Below are 21,661 nucleotides of genomic sequence, written 5' to 3' on the forward strand. Positions count from 1 at the left end.
GTTATTTTCAGTATATTTTTGCAAATAAAGTTTTGGAGCAAGGATTGAGCAGTATTCACGCTTGGTAATAAGTGATGTTTGCTTTGTAATCTCAGTAACTTAGTTAGACTTATCGTATTTATTTTGGTCGGGCGGTAAGGTCATGATCGGTGAGCAGTAATTCGAAGATCCCTATGAGGGGGCGTCACCCATTACGGATGGGAGCGTGCGGGGGAGGTGGCCAATTGGCCCCTCAACGGGGAGGCGGTCCTGTCTAAGGAGAGGCCGCCGGAAGGAAAGGAAAGGTGGTCAAGGCCCCTTCCTGGATAGGAGGGGCTACGGCCCCTCCTGGGGAATTTCCCGGGGCCAGGACATCTGCGACGGCGGATGGGTAAGTTGTGTGGGGTGCGGGAGGGGGTTTACGCTACCTTTTAGACACCTCACACGAGTCCTCGAACGACCGTTAAATGGCGTCGAGTTTATTGGGGCCCCCGTCAAGTACAAAGGGAAATTGGTAGATGCACTTGAGGTACGCCTCTGTGCGGTCACTCCTCTCACAAGTGAGGGGGGTATTTCTGGTTTAGGGATCTGACACCGGTTACGACCTTGCCGTTGGCCCTTAACGTTAGGATGTACAATTTCAAGTCAAATGTTTTGTAGGATGTTAGTTCGGCTAGGAGAACCTTTGTATTAGAGATCTGTTAAGGTTAGCCAAACATCGTAATGTGGAAATGAAATTGTACATAATATGAAACTGTTATTTTAATGTTTTAATTTTGTTTCATATTTTAAATAAATACGGCCGGGAAGGGTGACTCCCTTCCCGCCTTCCAAAAGTTCAAGAACGGTTTCCGGTTTCCCAATTCTTGGGGATTGTGTTGAGAGGGGGTGGCGGGTATCTCAGCCATAGAATCTTGTGGAGGTTCAAAACTCCAGGGAGCTCTCAGGGTGAGTGTGACAGTTACAGTCCAATAATAATTAGGGTTTTGGCGAAAAGCCAAAATGAAGAAAAAATGTTAAGGTTTGACATACGACCTGTGGCAAAGTCCCTCCATGTTTAAAGAGGGAGAACCCTTCACTCAGGTTGAAGTGTGTCCTTTAACTAGTCTTGTAGAAAGTGACCGGGAAGTGCCATGAAATGTGCTGCAGAAATCGGATCCCGATTGTCGCCAAGTGTAGTTGGTTTTTCTGCCAAGTAGAGACTCTGGAGTAGGTTGAATCTGTCTTTTTTATTTCAAACAGCACACAGCATAACCCGAGACATCTGCCAACTTCAGACGTCTCCGCATAACCGCTGAGCCCCAAACCCTCCAGCTAGAATTCACAGTACATTTCACACCGAAATTCCAGTAACCATTCAGGTAATCATGGGAATGGAAACACCAATGTGCTTTTTGATTTTCCATATTCTACAACTTATTGCAAAAGTACATTGAAGAAGAACCTTCAAACCTCTTGTAAAGTCGGTAAATCTGATCATATTTTGACAATTTTCTGGCAAAATATGGAATGTGCACAACTTGGGATATTAAAGTCCTCACTGATTCCTCCAGGGATTTGATACTGCTCATCTACGGATATCATTAAACTATGTTCAGTTTCGACTAAAATGCTTTAATACTTTTGCCACCCATTTTCCCCTTAAAATAAAACCAACTGCATGCATCAAAATATCACTGTAAGTACAGCTCTTTCAAAATCTGCCACATCGAACCAACACCACATTCACTGAAGCACTTCCTTGTCCTAACTATGTGCTGTGCCCCCCAAAACATATACTCCTGGCTATGGCCCTGCAGGTCCCAAAGACATGCACATACTAAATCCAAACCAGAGTGACAAAATATGGCCTCCAGTAGAAGTATGGTCTCTAATCTTCTCTCTTTCTTCCCAATTTCCCTACCTTCTCTGTGTATTGTCACTGCCACGTTCCTATCACAGGAGTAGGGATGGGCAGGTAAAGTTTGGAAAGTCTGCCTTGCTTCCACAGGTCATCACTACCACAGCCTAATCTAAGTTGCAGTTTTAAGTCTTGTCGTTACGTTTTCTACTTTGATTGAATATTACTCTATTTAGATGCAATTGAGTATGTGCAGGTGTGATTTCTTTTTTGCAAACTGAAACAATTTGTATAATCTTTGTCATTTCAATTTACTATCTCAATTTTGGATAGTATTTATAGAGAATCATGCCACTTTCTCCTCTGGCATTTGTTCTTTTCCCCTGGAGTGCAGTTTGAACTGAGGAGCAATACCATCCATCTCAGAAACACAGTACCTATCATTATTTTTGTGTAACCCAATCATCAGGTATGCTTTAGGGCCCCCTGTGAGTTCTGCTTGATGCAGTGAGCCCAACATAGCTTTAACATAACTGTATTATAATGTGTGCATTCAATTTGCATTAGTGTGAGTGCAGTCACTTAACCTTAGTTTTACTTTGCCAGTGTAATGTGTTTTTGTGTGTGAGTTGCCACGTGCCTTCTGCTTCTGTATTGAATATTACTAGCTGCTGCTTGAAGGGAAAACCTGCTTCTATATTACTAGTTATTGATTGTAAAGAGAAGGGAAATCTTTCCATGCCTTCAGGCTCATTCTGTTCTACCAGTTTTATTTGCATAATGTACTACTGCTTTCAACCCTGCAGGTGAAAGCATTATTCTTGACAAATGTTGCTATACATGATTTGATCAGCTCAGGGTAAAAAGTGAAAGGTTCTTCCACACCAGCTCCATAGGCCTCTGCAGTGCTTAGTTAGTAAAAGGGTGATTGCCAGTGCCCAAAGCCCTGCTCTGAAGCCCGTGGCTGTGCTATTAAATGTTGGTGTATCAAATAATAAGGATGTATAGTCTTGAATCCACCCCATGCCTCTTTAATCCACTAGCAGATACTCCCTACCCATTTATCTCACTCTTGCAGGTTCCTGCACTCTCCCCCTACGACAGTTTTTCTGTTTGTCTCTTCCACTGTCGTTCTGCTATGTTTGCCATCTGTTGCTCTCTGCAAATGTCTGATGCAGAAAAAAAAGTGGTGGTCCCCAAAAATAAGTGCCAGTATCCCCCTCACCCCCCACAGGCAATCACCTGCTCAACTTAAGCACTGGGGATTGCTGTGGTGTATATACAATATACACGATTCTCTCAATTAGTGCCGAGGGAGAGAGAGCCAAGGTCCTGGGAGAAATGTTGATGAAATGGACAGAAGCCCATGAGGGCTCAGCAGATATGCCCAGCAATGAGGCAGCACTGCTGTGCCGGCAATGAGGCAGCACTGATGTGCCAGCAATGAGGCAGCATTTTAATAGAATGCTGTAGTGAAATCCACTGAGACTTCAAGGAGTGGATGATGAATTCTTTTTATTGGCGCACAGCCTGCCAGAGTGTGATTCCCTCCTGCCAGCCAGAAACCAACTGACAAGCTTGGATCCTGCTCAGACCAAACACTAACGCGTAGAATACATCACAGCAAAGGTTCCAAATAAAGCTTCTGCCCCAGGTCTTAAATAGAGAAAAAGATACACAGTAAAACAAATGCCTAAGAGCAACTAGAGAGATTAAACTAGTACTTAAGGGTAATCAATAATGAATGGCTTTGGTTCACATTCAGCTCATTCTTCTTATCACTGAGTAAGCTATGATGCTGGTAATTCTAAGCAATATAATTTACACATTAGATTAGCATATAATAAACACAATATTATATTATGGAAGGTCTGTTTTACTGTTTCAGGGAGCCTGGAGTACAGCTCATCAACTATAGCCTGCAAGATCTGCTCTGGCAGGTCGATTGTGTTCCCTGTCTCTCCAATATTCCTATGAATACTACCCAATGGAGGGGTGGGAAGTGCCTCGCTGTACTCCTTTTCTCTAGAGACCAACGGATTTGCCTTGCTACCCGAGGGAGGAAAGAGTCATCTTGGAACACAGTTAAATGTCAGACTGGTCCAGCAGCAGAAGGACTCAGATCACTACAAATGATTTAGCAGATGTTATCTTTGTTATCAAAATACACCAGATCATCAAACTCTGGTTCATTATTTATGATCTAGTTAAGCATGCATAGATTGAAGGGTCCAATTCATAGATACGCTAGCGAGGCTGCATGCCCCAATCTTGAGTTAAACAGCATATTCAGTACACAGAAATGTCTAGAAAAAGATCACGTTTCTCCAGACTAGTCCAACTGTGATTTTATAAAAGCCTTTGGTCTTTAAGGTTGCTAACTTTCCAAGTGAAAAATACCAGAGCCTGGACAATTAAGTTTAACCTTACCAGAATTCACCTAAATTAATTTTAAACATGGCTTTGCTGCCTATGTTCACTTGAATTATCTGTCAGAGACCCAGGCAGCTCTCAAACACATTTAAACGTGTTTCCTCCTATAATTTCTGTTTAAAGCTTGTACAGATAAAGGAAAAATACCGGCTTTCGGTGATTTTCCAAATTCTTGTACTGGCAGGCACATTAAGATCATGATTTAGACCCCAGCGGATGGGCTACTCCGTCAAAACGGTGATGGATATCCCATCTGCCGAAATGTAAATCACATAGGATATAATGGGATTTATATTTCGACGGACGGGATATCCATCACCATTGTGATGGAGTGACCTATATGCTGATATCTAAATCAGGCCCCAAATATTGGAGATACCACTATAAACCCGGCAGGAGGCAACGCTTTTTGTCCGGGACTTGGCAAAGCAAACGAACATTAAGAAAGTGCTTCCTGTACCCCATGCCTTCATCTTAGAATGTGCTGGAGATTGTGGCTTGAGAAGAGAATGTAATCTACCAAGCTGGTGTATCTTACCACTGAATACCATTTGAGGTGTTAGTATTACTTAAGTTCAGCTTTGTGAAATCTGCATTACCAGGGCTGCCTTTAGTGTTGGAGTTATGGCAGGCCTGACACTGGGGGTATGTCTGTGCAGGACTTGGTCTTAATTGGGTTTCTGTAGGATTGTAGAGTTTGTGACTAGCGATGTAGTTTGTTGTTCTGCCTGTTGAAATTGTGCAAGGGGGTAGCATGTATGATGTGAGCACGATCAATTAGCAGCTGCTGGGGACCACGCTTTAAGTACAGTGATCTATGAAAAGAGTGCTTCCACAACACAGGATATTTAAGGGGAGGCTGTGATATCAGACCTGCACCTTCTTACTAAACTGTGCATCACTTTCTTCCAGTTGGAACTGCAGTGAATTCTGAGCTGTGGATTCCTGTTGGTTCACCATAGTTCTGCTAAAGATCGAGTACAGGACAAGCCACAGAAAAACTTAGTGGCATATTATTAAGACTGGGCGATACAATTATCGCCGCTTTATCTGCAGGAGACTGCCGCTAAAGTGGCGATAATGGGATTGATAATATGCCCTAGAGAATTCCCATAGAAGCCCAGGTTAGATGTCTAACCTGGGTTTCTATGGGAATTCAATCTTGATAATATGGTCCTTAGAAATTAAGGACCGTATTGGAGAACTCCTTATGGGCAGTGGTGGGGAGTCCTAAAACATAATTACGATTGAGAAATGTTCCTATAAGTAAAGGCTTTTGGATGCTGGTAAAGTCAAGTATAATCAGCCACTCATCCCGTCTAACTTTAACACCTCCCATGCTGGTGACAGAACCACTCCATCACCAGCCTCGGTCGCGCTGTGCTGGTGATGGAGCGGTTCTGTCACGGCCCGCTCGGCGCGCCTGCGCGGCACGGATTCCGCGCCTGCGCGGTGTGGATTCCGCGCCTGCGCTGGATGATCCATTGAGCGGGCGGTGCCGTAACGGAACCGCTCCGTCACAAGCACAGCGCGCCCGAGGCTCGTGATGGAGCGGTTCCGTCACGAGCATGGGAGCGCCGCACGGCCCCCCTCACCCCTAGCACTGCGGCAGAATTGCCGCCGCAGCGAAGGGGTTAATGTACAAAACATGTACCAGTGCATCCACATTATACATAATAGCAGCCCCAGGCAGTAACAAAGCCAAGCTACTGGAACACGAACCAAACACATTTTCGAACCACTAGTAATTAGTTAGGGGATTATGTTGGACAGGGGATCTGAAACCAGCGCTGCATTCCCCTGAACGAAAGACAAATACTCACTTTATACATCATTTTTACATGTTACTTTCCACAAAAGAGCCATTAGTATGTGTATCCCTTTTTCCTATACTGATCATACCTGACAGGATCCACCCAAACACTGCTCGGGGTAATTACACTGTGAGTCTTCTTTCTGTGAAGTTGTGTGACCAAGCTGCTTCTTTGTATTCAGGCACTGACTCTTTGCAAGCGCAAAATGTTTGACACATCTATGTTTATGGAATGAGTAGCTTGGAAAAACTAAGAAGAATTAATGAATCATTTCAAAATTGAGATTCACAAATAGTGACAATTAGAATACTCAGTTATGGACTAAGGTGGAGCCGTTCGAAAATCAGATTGCCACTTTGGTACTTGTTTATCATGAAAAAGTAGAAACTGGCACTGAAACTAACACATTTGTAGAACAAAGGCAGTTCGATGAGAGGATTCCTAATTCTCTTGCAACCGTTTTTAGTGGTGGGAGTTGCAGGATCAGTTGCATGATCAGTGCAAATTACGAGTTTGGCAGTCTTACCACCGGACTGCTGCTGCGGTGGTCCAAAGTAGACTGCTGAGCTGGCGGTCCTCCGAACGCGTATTACAATATTACCATTGTGGTAGCAGTCCCACGACGGTGGTCTTTCGACAGAGGGGGGCCTTTAGCTAACTTATTTTTAGGTTTCTTACCACAGTGCAAATACATATGTGTGTATTTTCACTAAACAAGTCTATAAATAAAAATATATGTTTTACAACTATTAAAAACTAACCTTCTCTTACAGAATGGATTCACAACCATTGCACCAGTGGATAAATGGACAAGAAACTTGTGATTCTGGCAATGATGGTGCGGATTTTCTTCGTAAAGAAGTGTCTGCAGCAAAGAGGGGACCTGGATGAGGGGCTCTGTGAAGGGAAGTGGAGTGGAAACAGGAGATAAGGTATGTTATTTAATTGAATCTTGTGTTTCCACACAAGACACCTTTTTATGAAATATGTAATTTTGGATATAATGTCATTTTATTCACATTGCATTAATCAAGCAATAACGTATTTATACTAATCTTCAAAGTCTTTATACTCCCAGACATTGACACAAAGAGAGAAGATATGTTGGGAGGATGAGCAATCTCTGACTTGATATGGGAGAGGAGCTGTCATCTACCACACCTAGCAAACACAAGGAGATGATGGACGGAGCACTAAAACACCCACTTCCAGTCACAGATCAGGGTTGAATCCATCATCCTCTTGAGAAATGTGTAGCCAATTAGGGAAGCCCCAGTGTCTGTTCGGTATGAGAGGTCAGGTGGCTTGTCAGGAAGGAATCGACTATTAAGGGCTCTCAGACCAAGGTGTTGCTGGTTTACTTGGAGTGCCTATCCTCTCTTGTCCTCTTTGTGCCACCCGGGGCGATCTTGAGTTGGTGATGCCCAATCACTGTCTTGTGCCTTCGTTATCTCAATTGCGGGTAATTCGGTCATTAGCCACATGTTAAAGTCCCCTGATATCTTGATATTCATACTGGCCTTCTCTGATCTGAGGTTTAGGATTATGCTGATCAGTTCCTTAGAGAGAGCTGTCCTAGAACTTGGGTTAGGGCAGATATAACCATTTATCAGGGTTAGTCTCTTTGACTACTTGTAACCCTGTAGTGTCACTATCTTGTTCCCAGGATTGGATAGCGCTGGTAGTGGATACCTGAATTGCTAGTCCTCCACTGCTGCGGCCTTACTTCCTTTGTTTGGTTGCCGGAATGTAGTGATTTGTGAAACCCTGCAGTTGGTGAGCCATTTGTGACCAGTGTTCTGCTCCTTCAGGACCAGTGATTTGTTTTTTTTGTGGGCACTCTTTGTTTGCTCAGTTAGGGGTGCCAGCCTTATGTGCCTCTGAGGACCGAATAGCCCAATCTGGGCTGAACTATTCATCTGACCACATTCGTCAGACTTTCAAGGATGTGTGGATATCTGGGCTCCTCACAGGATTTTGGTGGCTAGCTCCGAGGTTCACCAGGTGACCCTAGTTGTTTCATTATTCTGGCCAGGCCCAGGAGCGATTAACTCAATACATACAATGACCAACCTGACCTGTGCAGCATCGGTCGCTCCCAAAGGCTCCCTTTACACTGGGTATCGTAGCGCTTTGCTCTGATTGCCTCCAGCTGTGTTTGTTGTGCTCCCAAAGGCTCCCTTTACACTGGGTATCGTAGCGCTTTGCTCTGATTGCCTCCAGCTGTGTTTGTTGTGCTCTGCACGCCGGTAGCGACATTGAACTGCTAACCTAACCCTCATCGCGCCTGTGATAAACTAATTAGCCTGCTGCGAAAATAATTAATTAAAATTGAACCTGCCTGCTTGCACACTTAGAGGTGCCTCTGCCCACGCTTATTATTTAAATCCCACTTTTGCCGATCTATTGGTGCTTCGCGCTGTGTTGTTTGCGGCCATTTTCTCTGTTGTTGTGCCTGCCAGCCCGCCCCCCAACCCGAACACACCTCCCTGCGGCCCCTCCCTCGCCCCTCCCCCTCCACCATCCGCATATGACAGATGCTATCGCGCGTAGCGTCCACGCGCAGCGTCCACGCCCCGGTCGCGCCGAAGGTGCGCCAAAGGTAAGCCCGTCTACGCCCGTCCGCGCCTGGACCGCGCCCAGCGCCAGACCCCCTGCCCCTCGCGCTCCCCAGCCCTCCCGCATTACCTACGATGCCGCCACCCTCCTAGCCCATAACCCCGGCCGCGCCCCCAACTGCGTCCAAGCTGCTCCTGGACACACCCATGGACCTTTCTCCTGCTACTCCTGCAAATTCAGCGGCACCGACAACATCTCCGCTACGACCACACCACAGATTCCCGACCCCAACCACCTACAATGCATCCTTCTCAACACCCGATCGGTGCACAGGCACGCCATTGACCTATGGAACCTACTAGACACCTTCTCTCCAGACGTCGCCTTCCTTACGGAAACTTGGATGAATGCTTCCTCCGCACCAGACATCACCATTGCCATCCCTGAAGACTATAAGATCACCCGCAAAGACCGTACCAGCCACACAGGAGGAGGAATCGCTATCGTCCATAAGAAATCTATCCGCATCTCAACCAGCTCTGACGCCAACCTCGCCAACTCCGAACACCTTCACTTCCAGATCCACATCGACCCCAAAACAACACTCAGAGGCACTCTCCTCTACAGACCACCAGGACCCCGCGCAAAATTCAGTGAAGACATCACGGACTTCATCTCTCCACACGCGCTCCCCTCCAAAGACTATATTCTTCTGGGAGACCTCAACTTTCACCTTGAAAAGATAAACGACCACAACACCGCCACCCTCGTGGACAACCTCGCCAACCTCGGACTTAAACAATTAGTCACTTCCCCCACCCACATCGCAGGTCACACACTCGACCCTATCTTCACCTCCTGCAAACATGTCTCCTTCAGCCACACTACGGATCTCCTATGGACCGACCACAGCTGCGTTCACTTCACCTACAACAAGCCGAAACCCATCAACCACTCCCAACCTACCCTGCAAAGAAACTGGAACAAAATCACCACGGACCAAATCTCCGCATCGCTCCTTCGAAACTCCCCAGCCCTCTCTTCTAACGCCAACGAAGCCGCCGCCAACCTCACCCTATGGTTATCCAACACCGCCGACACCTTAGCTCCACTGAAAAAACGTCAAAGCAAACCTGGCAGCAAGAAAGCCTCATGGTTCAACGATGATCTCAAGAAGTCCAAGAAACTCTGCCGCTCCCTTGAAAAGGCCTGGAAAAAAGACCCAACCACCAGCACCAAGGACGCCTTCAAAAGCGCCACCCGCACTCACCACCAACTGATCCGAAAAGCCAAGAAAACAGCATTCAAGGATCGACTTGACAACAACGCCCACAACAGCAAGGAACTTTTCAACATCGTCAAGGAATTTTCCAATCCCTCGGCCAACTCCAACGACATCACCCCCTCTCAAACCCTCTGCGACTCCCTAGCCTCTTTTTTCCACAACAAGATTGCAGACATCCACAACAGCTTTGACAACCAACCCGGAAACCAACCCACCCTACCATCTACTGACCATCCTCCCCCCGTGAACACCCTTAACGCCTGGAACCCAATCTCCACTGAGGACACCATCCGCCTGATGAATTCCATCCACTCAGGATCCCCCACAGACCCATGCCCTCACCACATCTTCAACAAAGCAGACTCCGTCATAGCACCGCACCTCCGAGACGTCATCAACTGCTCCTTCAACTCCGCTACCTTCCCAGAAGACTGGAAACACGCTGAACTCACCGCCCTTCTGAAAAAACCAACAGCGGACCCCACCGAACTCAAAAATTACCGCCCCATCTCGCTTCTTCCATTCCCGGCCAAAGTCATCGAGAAAGCCGTCAACAACCAGCTCGCCGCTTTCCTCGAAGCCAACAAATCCCTCGACCCCTCACAATCTGGCTTCCGAGCAAAACACAGCACTGAGACCGCCCTCATCGCAGCAACAGACGACATTCGAACTCTACTGGACAATGGAGACACAGTCGCCCTCATCCTCCTCGACCTCTCTGCAGCATTCGATACAGTCTGCCACAGCACCCTTCTACAGCGCCTCAGAAACATCGGAATACAAGGAAAAGCACTTGAATGGATCACCTCCTTCCTCTCCGGAAGAACACAGAGAGTCCGCCTCCCACCATTCAAGTCCGAGGCCACTGAAGTCATCTGTGGCGTACCACAAGGATCCTCACTCAGTCCCACCCTCTTCAACGTATACATGAGCCCCCTCACGGCCATCGCACGCCATCACAACCTCAACATCATCTCCTACGCGGATGACACCCAACTGATCCTATCACTCACCAAAGACCCCAACACCGCCAAAACTAACCTACACGAAGGAATGAAAGAAGTTGCCGAATGGATGAAACAAAGCCGTCTGAAACTGAACTCAGACAAAACAGAAGTCCTCATCTTAGGTACATCCCCCTCTGCTTGGGACGACTCCTGGTGGCCGGAAGCCCTCGGAAAAGCACCCATCCCGACAGACCACGCACAGAACCTTGGCGTCATCCTGGATTCTTCACTCTCAATGAACAGACAAGTCAACGCCGTATCCTCTTCCTGCTTCAACATTCTTCGCATGCTCAGAAAAACATTTCGCTGGATCCCCTCCGAAACAAGGAAAACAGTCACCCACGCTCTGGTCACGAGCCGACTGGACTACGGAAACACCCTCTACGCAGGTACCACCGCTAAACTCCAGAAGAAACTCCAACGAATCCAAAACGCCTCAGCCAGGCTCATACTAGACATCCCACGCAACGAACACATCTCTGGTCACCTTAAAGACCTCCACTGGCTACCCGTCAATAAGAGGATCGCTTTCCGACTGCTTACCCACGCACACAAATCACTCTACGACATCGGCCCAGATTGCCTCAACTCTCGACTGTCCTTCTACACCCCCTCCCGCCAACTACGTTCTTCCAGCCAAGCCCTCGCCACTGTACCTCGCATCAACAAGACCACCATGGGAGGCAGATCCTTTTCATACCTGGCTGCTAAAACATGGAACTCACTCCCCGCTTACCTTCGCCTCACCCAGAACCACCTAGCGTTCAGAAAGCAGCTTAAAACGTGGATATTTGATAAATAATCCTCCTCCCCTTCCTAAGCGCCTTGAAACCCTCTGGGTATGTAGTGCGCTATACAAATTTTATGACTTGACTTGACTTGACTGACATACAATCTCATGGGATGTGACTTCTTCCAGGGTGCCCATGGCTCAGATTACTTTGAGAATGTTGCCACGGTTTAAAGTATCGAATGCACCTTTAGACTCATATTCCGGATGAAATGTGCAGGCATTTGAAGTTTCATTGCGTCTAAGCAACCATCTTGTGCTGTAACAGAAGTTTTAGTGTTCCTGAAGGGGTTGGCGAGGGATGTTAGGTTGAGTTCAGTTGATGTCAGAGGAATGGGACGATCTGTGGCTGCTTCCCCAGGACCGAGGAAGGTGACTGTTGTTCCCCTTTTTTTGCTGGACTGGATGCTGAAGAGTGGAAATAGACCCCCTTCATGAGGGTTAAGGTTCAAGGTCGAGCTAGCAGTTCCAAGGAGAAACTGGGGAGATGTGAGGGACCCCTTTTGACCCATTGTGATTGAGCCAGTGACGTTGTGCATGACACTTGCTTGGTCAGATTAATTGGTGTGGGTATTTTCGTGCGTGATGGACCTGTTCCAGTTAGCTGACAAGGAATTCGGCCAGATGCTAGGCCCCTCCCCCCACCAAGGGCCTCGGGATTGAGGTAGCCCAGAGTCTTGCTTGAGGATTTTTGCGTGATTTGCAGGGGAGTCCCTATTTGCTGTCATAGCTGGGTCCACAGGATCTGAGGGGATGCTCTATTTTGTGGGTTCCGTGATGTTGGTCTTTTGAGTATTGGGAGTGGGTTCAGGGATTTGGCCTACACCTTCAGGCACCCCTTCCAGGCTACTGTACAGGTGTTGATCCTTATGCGGGGTGGGGTGAGCTGAGCATTTCCTGTTTTGAAACCGAGAGTAGGGCACCAAGATGTGGTTCCTAATTAGATTTTTTTTGCAAGCCTTCCTTTTTTTTTGTTTGTTTACATTTTGGCTCTCCTTCATCTACATGGTGTGCCCGGTAAGGTCTGGTTGGAGAGGTGGAATTGTCCTCAGGAATGTTGGGAGCAGGAGAGGTAAACAAGCAATTACTATCAACGTTGCTGTCTGTTGCATCCAGTCACTGTGGGTGTCCAACCTCAGCTACCCTTTCAGCTTTTGTCCCATCTACTTGACCGTCTGGGTGCCTTTTTCAGTTTTCCCCATGGCTTTTGAGACCCAATCTCCGAGAATTTGAGTCTTTGCATTGGTGTTTCCTTTCAACTCACCTACTAGCTTTCTAATCACCTCTGGGAGTAAGATTTGTTTATCTAGGACTGGAGAGCAGTTGCCTGTTTGGATTGGATTATCAGAGTCCGCCTGTGCCGGTTTTATCAGATTGTTTAGATTTGTAATCCTTGCGTCAATGCTGGCTACATACAGAGCCAAGGTATTTAGAAGGCTGATAAGTACGTCCATTTTGGTTTCTTGGAAGGACATTGCATCCACCTACCTATGCAAAATGCCATGGACTGTGGCCCAGGTTGACTCTTGCTGGCTGTTGGCTTCCTCTTTTGGAGTAGCTGTGGGGCCATGAGTTTTTGGGGCTTCATTTCCATAAGATGACAACATAATCTCCCATTCCTTGGAGCGCAGGTAGGATAGGTCTTTTGTGAGGTTTTGTGAGTGTTCTTCAGTGGGAGGCGATTGGTTCTGTCCATTTGCCTGTGGTTCTTTGCTTTCTAGCTTTGTCAGAGCATCCACGGGCGGTGATGTTCTCTCTAGTTGGTTCTTTGTCAGTGATGCGGAGCATACATTGTCTCCAAGAACCACCCACGTTCTCTCTTCTTCCTCTATCTGGTAGTTTAAGTGGGACAGATCTTCCCCGCCCAGTGACGAGTTAAACCGAGGCAGCGATACGTCCCCCTCCATCTTTGATTTTGAGACAATGTTGCTTCCCGGTCTCTCGGTCTCTTCTTTATCCTTTTGTGCTGGTCCTGCTTTGCTCCAGTGTTTAGTGCCAAAATGACTGTCAGAGCCTCCGCCCTACCTAGGGCAGCAGGGGGGAGAGGGCCCCTAGTAAATTTTGGGGACTCAAGGGACTTGCTTGTCCCTTGTGTCGTTTCCAGCTGAGAAAGTGCTGGGTTGATGCCACCTGGAATATGGTCACTATAAGGCTCAGAGGGATGGTCAGGCCCTTGAGACTTGAGTAGCCAGAGAAGATGGCTGACCCTGCTTTTGTAAAGAAATTGAATTTCTAAATGATCTTGGCTGAGAGAGGGTAGCGCTAGGTCCTGAGAAGCTAGTTGTGGCTGTGTATGGTGTTGAGTTAATCTGGAGGCCTCTTATTGGTGTAGTTGGTACTAAATCAAGTAGCTGGTCTGATGCAGCTGAAGGTTCAGGACAGTCAGCCCTCCACTTCCGCTGCTTGTGAGCCACCACGGGCCCTGTGATTTTCCAGAGCACCTGCCTTTATTGAGTAGTTCAGACGGGGTTTAGGACGAGGAGTAGAGTGCGCCGGAGATATCTTGCCACTTTCCACTCCTCCCATGTGGGACCTTGAGGAGTGGGGCACGAGCACATGCAGGCTTAGTGAGCCAGCGGTTTGGCACCTGTGTCCATTGGTAGATGTGAATAAATCAGTCTGTTACCACTACCCTCAGGCTTGGCTTGGTTTTGTGTCCCTTTGATGTCCTTTGGTGTCCTTTTAAGACTATTATTTCTATCCATTCCTTGTGTTTACTTAAGTTTCTTTCTATTCCTTACGTCGCCTATATATTTTTTTTAGATTAGCTGGTCCTCATTGAAGAGGAATCAGTAACAGTCACATACCTTTCCTTGTATTTTTTTTGGAGTTGTTACTGGTCCCTGGGGTGGAGGAACCAGTTTCAGTGTAGTGAGTTGATAGTACGTGAACAAAAGCTGCACCAGCCTAATGCTGGCCGCTTCCGTGAATCACCAACTACCACGGCTACAGTTACCTAGGGCAACCTCCTGTCATCCCCCCTTGGCCTTGTTGGATACTGGAGGCTGGAGAGGATGAAGGCTGAATAGCTGGGAGCTGCTTACAGTGCCATGCCCCGTGCATCCTGAATTTATTGCTGGGTGTAGGGCAGGGCCAGGGTCCACCAGTGGAGTTGCGGTTGTGATGGGCAGTGGGTGGTGTGTATTGTAGGAAATTACCTTAACAACGCGGTCAAAATACTGCAATACTTTCACATCGCTGCTTTTACAACAAAATTCATTACCACGACTTGCACTGGAGGGCGCTCTAGACTAAGGAATAGTGTGATTTACTATTCCAACACCTTCCCTACTGTACGTAGGCTGGAGTTAGAATAGTAAATTATACTATTCTTAAGTCCAGCACCCTACAGCGCAAGTCTTTGTAACGACTTGCGTTGTAAAAACAGCAATATAATATACCGCAATCAAAATGATCGCGTGGTAACACCATACATCCGTGTACTGCTGGGGCAGGTGGTGGGGGCTTCCGGCAGAGATGGCTCTGCTCACCGTGCGCTGGTTGTGGTGGGCTCCGTCTTTCTCCTGGCTCCGCCTTGCTCCGTGGTCCGCAATCCCCGCCAGCCAGCCTCCTAGACCAGAACGGACCATGGGTCCAGTCTTCATGGCCTGTAGCACCAGTCTCTACCAACCCGGCCCATTGGGGAGGTGCAGGCTGCAGCAGGGCTGTGAGAGAGCTCCAGAAGTTGGCGTGTAGCAGGCTGATGGGCTAACTGGTGGAAGGCAGCGCTGCTGCAGTGGCGGCCCCTCCTGTGTACTCCGCCACTCCAACTCAGTCTGCGGTAGCCTGGCTCAGCAAGTGGCAGGGCAGCGGCACAACTAGTTTGGGCAACCTGGCTTGGGCAATGGCATAACCGAAGTCCTGCAGTCCTGACTTCGGGTACACCACGTCCACAGCCCGCGAATCGAACATGGACCATGCCCACTGGCTTCCTGCTTTCCTCTTTCCTCTTTCCACTTCCAGAGAACCGGCACTTAGGCAAACAAGAATCTTTTGTAGATTAGCACAAGGAAGAATCAGGGTATTAGGCTTGAAGTACTATGCAAAGATCAACCGGCAGCTACACCCAGTCGAGTGACTCAGTATACTGGCAACAGGCACCAAATGGTAACAAGAAAATGGCAACTTTCTAAAAAACTGTTGTATGAACTTTCTAAAAATGACATTTGTAAAAGTGTGACTTAAAACTTTCCCATCAAAGAGGGTTTTAAATTGTAGTTCATTGGAGACCAACTTCGACATTCCTTTCTGCTGCCGATGGAAAGTTATCACTTATTAAATGTAATAAGGTAACCCAATGCTATCCTATGGGAGAGGAACGCCTCAGAGTAGGGTAAAAACACATTTTGGAGTTTTTCACAGCCAGGACATGTAAATGTAAAAGTACATGTCCAACTTTTCAAATATACTGCACTCTGCCATGTGGGCTGTGTAGGGCCTACCCTAGAGGTGACTTATATGTATTGAAAAGGGACGTTTAGGCCCAACAAGAGGTTTATCTTGACAAGTTGAACCTGTACAGGCTGCAACGGCAGGCCTGGGACACGTTTAAAGAGCTACTTAAGTGGGTGGCACAATAAGTGCTGCAGTCCCACTAGAAGCATTTAAATTAAAGGCCCTGGGTAAAGCAGTACCACTTACTCAGGAAGTAACAAGTCAATTAAAGGTATCAACTGGGGGTAAGCCAATTTCACCATGTTTAAAGGAGAAAGCACAAGCACATACGCACTGGCTAGTAGTGCTAAAGTATGTAGACCCCTTAAGCCAACAGAAATACATTCAGCAAAAAACAGGAAGAGAAGGCAAACAGTTTGGGGAATGACAACCCTAAGACTGACAGGTCTAACAAGTACTGTTTCGAGGTATTACGAGGTCTTTAGAGTTCAATGATATGTAGAGTTTAGGGGCAGTATGGGGTTTTTAAGGCTCGGGGATAGATACATTTCAGGGTTATAGTGAGGTTTTAGAGTTATATTATGCATAAAGTTTAGTGATAGTAAGAGGCTGGTAGTGTTTATGAGTAGTAATAGTTTTTTAGGATTCAGTGTGAGGTAGTGTTTAGTGATAGGAAGGGGTTTTGTGGGCTGACGATGGGTAGAATTTAGTGGTTGTAAAATTATTTTAGGGTTCAGGGATGACATCATGATAATAGCATATAACACTAAAGCAATGCATAGAATGACACTGTGACTTGTTGTGTTTGTAAGTGAAGTAGTCATTCTTTACATATTCTTCCATAATTCTAATGTATCATATTTCTCATAGGACATCTACATAAGACTATCAGCATTTTGTAAATGTGCTCTGTATATTCTATTTGTTTAAAGATGTACCTGACTTCTCTCTAATGCCACCTTTCTTACAGAAATTTACTGAGAAGCGTTTGTTTAATTTTTCTCTTTTTTTCTTTTGAAAAACCTACTGATTTAACCCCTCCGCTGCTAGGCCTACCCCCTGTGCTAAGCCTTTTTAAGGCTATTTGGGGTAGTTCGCGGTCTGGCCCTTCCAACTGTTTGTCCACATAAGGTATCCACATAAAATTTGTGACCTTTTTTTTTAACTCTGAGGATTCTAAAGGTCGCCAGGGTTTGGGGATTCCCCTTGAGGGGACCCAGAAATGAGCCTAAATACAGCTACATTTAAAAGAAAATATGGGACAAAAGTGCTGCAGAAGAAAGCGTCTGTTTTTTCCCTGTTAAGGACATCAACAAAGGGTTTATGGTGCTGAAATCAGCATTGTCTCAGCTTTCAGAGACAGGCAGACTTTTGTCAGAAAACCAAAATCTTCTACACAGTTTTGGCATTTTACTGGAACATAGCCTATTTTTTTCTAATTTTTATGCTTTAAACCTCCTTCCAGTGAGTGGTATAAATGGGTGTAACAGCAACAATGGAAAGCTATACAATTCTGAAAACTAGATAACATTCTAAATTCAGCAAGGTGTCATTTGTGCAGATCCTTCAAGGTTTTGTTTATAGAAATTAAAGTTAAAAATAGAAAATATTGAAATTGAGTTGAAAATAACTGCCATTTGTGCCAAAGTTTTCACCTTTAACTTCTTCTAAGTATGACAGATATTTGAAAGCAATATACATGATGGGGTGCAAATTATAGTTTAGTATAATTGACGAACTTCAGTGGTTTTGGGGTTTAAAAAGTTATGCTGTGACTGACATTGTCAACTAATTATAACATCCCTTTAACCTTTGTGTTTTTTCAGTGAATTCCTATGTTTTTTTTAACATAAAGTAAGATCTCTGAACCATACCTAACTATAATGTCACTTTAACCTTAGTTTATTTCAGTAAATGCTATTTGTTTTCTAACATAGAGATGTTATCATCATATCTAACTATAACACCCCATTAACCGTTTTTTTTAATGAGTTTCAAGGTTTTTAACGCAAAGTTGCATCTCATTAGCGTACTTAAATATAACGTAACTCTTATGTTTCGTTTTTTCAGGGACTTTACAGTCATGTCTTGTAAGTTCTCAGCTCAATTGCTGATCCTCAAGACTCTCACAGGAGCCAGCACAACTGCCCTTACACCCTCAAGAGTCTTGCAGGATCGAAGAACAATAAAATAAAACAAGTGGGGTGGTGTTTTTGGGGCAGGCCCTGCATCCAACTCCTTGTGGGTGCCCAACCCTTCACCGTTCACAGTATTAGTTGCCCAGAGGGTCTGGCCAGCCCCCAGTGTCACCCATCCATTTGCTCTATTTTAAATAGTTTTTTCAGTTCTGCTGGATTTTCCGCAAACCAAAATAGTACCTCTACCCTGCCCCCTTATGCTTTATTGTTTTGCAATTTTCAGGGTACACGTTTTAGTTACTATATATAACTGAAACTAGTGAATCTCAGTGTTTTTTTAGCATGTTATGTTGTCCCTGAAATTTTCACCTAACTAGAACATTACTTTAACTGAAGCATTTTTCTGTGAATTTCTACGTTTTATAATGTAAAGTAAGATATCATAACAATTCCTATCTATAATGTCACTTCAATATTTGTGTTTTCGGGGAAATTCAATAAAAAAAAGTAAAGTAATACTTGATTACCATATATAAAACCAACTGCTTGGCACAGTGTACCGTTGGTTTTGCAGGTCCTGTCAGCACTCGGGCAGACTTACCGGCTTTGACTAAGACTCACAACACCAAAATAAAAAAGTGTGTCTATTGGCTTTATCAAGATGTGAGCATTTCCATATGCATAGAGCAGAACTATGATCTTTCTCCAAAAGTCACCAATATTTTTATTCAAATATATACTTCAGTAATTCACACAATGCAATGTTTAGTAATAGTGATTAGTAAAACAAAGTTTATTAAAGATTTAATAAAAATAAAAATAATAATATATCTGTGAATCTTTCTCTTAACATAATTTTTATGATTTAATTTTGTGGGCTGGAAAATATTAAAAGAAAGACTCAGAAATGTGTTTGTTTTTCTAAAAATAACACTGACAAAGTCTTTCTTTAAACATGGACACACTCATAATAACAACCACAGGAGGGACTGAAACTCCAGCTGAAGAGCATAGAGCTCCAGCTAAAAGTGCTAAAACAAATGTGGTAATCTCAGCAGGGGTTATGGATTCAGTAACATTGGAGATTTACTATTTTTTTATAAATATCACAGGGGGGCTGCTGCACTCCCCCTCCACAACACTGAAACATGTTTAGTGGTGCTCTTGTCTCTTCTAGGGGAACTACAAGCATGAAAATACATTCAATGAAAATGCCCTGGGGCATTATGAGGCACACCTTGCTAGGGGCAGTGAATAATAAATGACAGACTCCTGATGCTCAATTGTTAATCAGGTTAAAAAAAGATATATATATATATATATATATATATATATATATATATATATATATATATATATATATATATATACCAACTCCTCGTTTTGCCCTACCTGCCATCATGCTTGGAGTCTGTGCCTGCCATCGGTTTCCTCTCCGCAAACGCAACCCTGACAAGCATCTCCTTCCCCAGGTGACGCCATACCGCTGCATTCTGGGATTTGCAGTCTTTCTCTACAGGACTGCACGTGGGAGCTTGAAACCATCAAGGGGGCGGAGCATTATGGACTTTAACACCATCGAGGCAGGTTTGCCTACGCCACAGCAAAGCAAGCAGATGGGATGGAGCGCTGAAGAAGGCACACATGCCGAAATGCATTCGCTAAGGACATCTCTTTAATAAAGTGCTTCTTTGTATCCTCTGCATGGGTAACTATTTCTTTTCATCGGAGAAGAATTTTCACTAATATTTCCATGCGACTGCCAGGACGCATTGCAGCTTACCCCCGCAGTATTAAGAGGTCAGGGCGTTCTGGCTTGCTCATCCGAGCATTTCTTCACTTCGATTGCGTTAGCAATTCCGCCCATGAACCCACCAGGACACCGGGACGACGCAGAGGTTAGGATGTATTTCACTTCCTTTCTGGGGGACCAGGATTCCTGTGCACACCCCAACACGATTTTCCCAGCTGAGAGGTGACTGCGGAATCCAATGCAGGGGACCCGAGGGGGCGCTGGACTATCGTTTTGCCCTACCTGCCATCATGCTTGGAGTCTGTGCCTGCCATCGGTTTCCTCTCCGCAAACGCAACCCTGACAAGCATCTCCTTCCCCAGGTGACGCCATACCGCTGCATTCTGGGATTTGCAGTCTTTCTCTACAGGACTGCACGTGGGAGCTTGAAACCATCAAGGGGGCGGAGCATTATGGACTTTAACACCATCGAGGCAGGTTTGCCTACGCCACAGCAAAGCAAGCAGATGGGATGGAGCGCTGAAGAAGGCACACATGCCGAAATGCATTCGCTAAGGACATCTCTTTAATAAAGTGCTTCTTTGTATCCTCTGCATGGGTAACTATTTCTTTTCATCGGAGAAGAATTTTCACTAATATTTCCATGCGACTGCCAGGACGCATTGCAGCTTACCCCCGCAGTATTAAGAGGTCAGGGCGTTCTGGCTTGCTCATCCGAGCATTTCTTCACTTCGATTGCGTTAGCAATTCCGCCCATGAACCCACCAGGACACCGGGACGACGCAGAGGTTAGGATGTATTTCACTTCCTTTCTGGGGGACCAGGATTCCTGTGCACACCCCAACACGATTTTCCCGGCTGAGAGGTGACTGCGGAATCCAATGCAGGGGACCCGAGGGGGCGCTGGACTATCGTTTTGCCCTACCTGCCATCATGCTTGGAGTCTGTGCCTGCCATCGGTTTCCTCTCCGCAAACGCAACCCTGACAAGCATCTCCTTCCCCAGGTGACGCCATACCGCTGCATTCTGGGATTTGCAGTCTTTCTCTACAGGACTGCACGTGGGAGCTTGAAACCATCAAGGGGGCGGAGCATTATGGACTTTAACACCATCGAGGCAGGTTTGCCTACGCCACAGCAAAGCAAGCAGATGGGATGGAGCGCTGAAGAAGGCACACATGCCGAAATGCATTCGCTAAGGACATCTCTTTAATAAAGTGCTTCTTTGTATCCTCTGCATGGGTAACTATTTCTTTTCATCGGAGAAGAATTTTCACTAATATATATATATATATATATATATATATATACCAACTCCTCCTCCCTTCACAGAGGACACAATATATATATATATATATATATATATATATATATATATTGTATATAAGATTATCCGTAACAGCTTCTACAAATAATCATCCGGCACTCCAGGCAAGATTTATGGACACACTTGGGCTTTTATTTAAAAACAAGGATAAACATCAACGTGTTTCAGCAGCCACTGCTGCCTTGTTCACGATGTTAAAAGCACCATATATATATAACTATATATATATATATATATATATATATATATATATATATATATATATATATATATATATATATATATATCACAATCCTGAAGCAAATCTTTCATCACAGCAATCAGGTTCTGACCACAGAGTAT

This window comes from Lissotriton vulgaris, chromosome 2_1 (assembly GCF_964263255.1).
Source record: "Lissotriton vulgaris chromosome 2_1, aLisVul1.2, whole genome shotgun sequence".
NCBI classification, from domain to species: Eukaryota; Metazoa; Chordata; class Amphibia; order Caudata; family Salamandridae; genus Lissotriton; species Lissotriton vulgaris.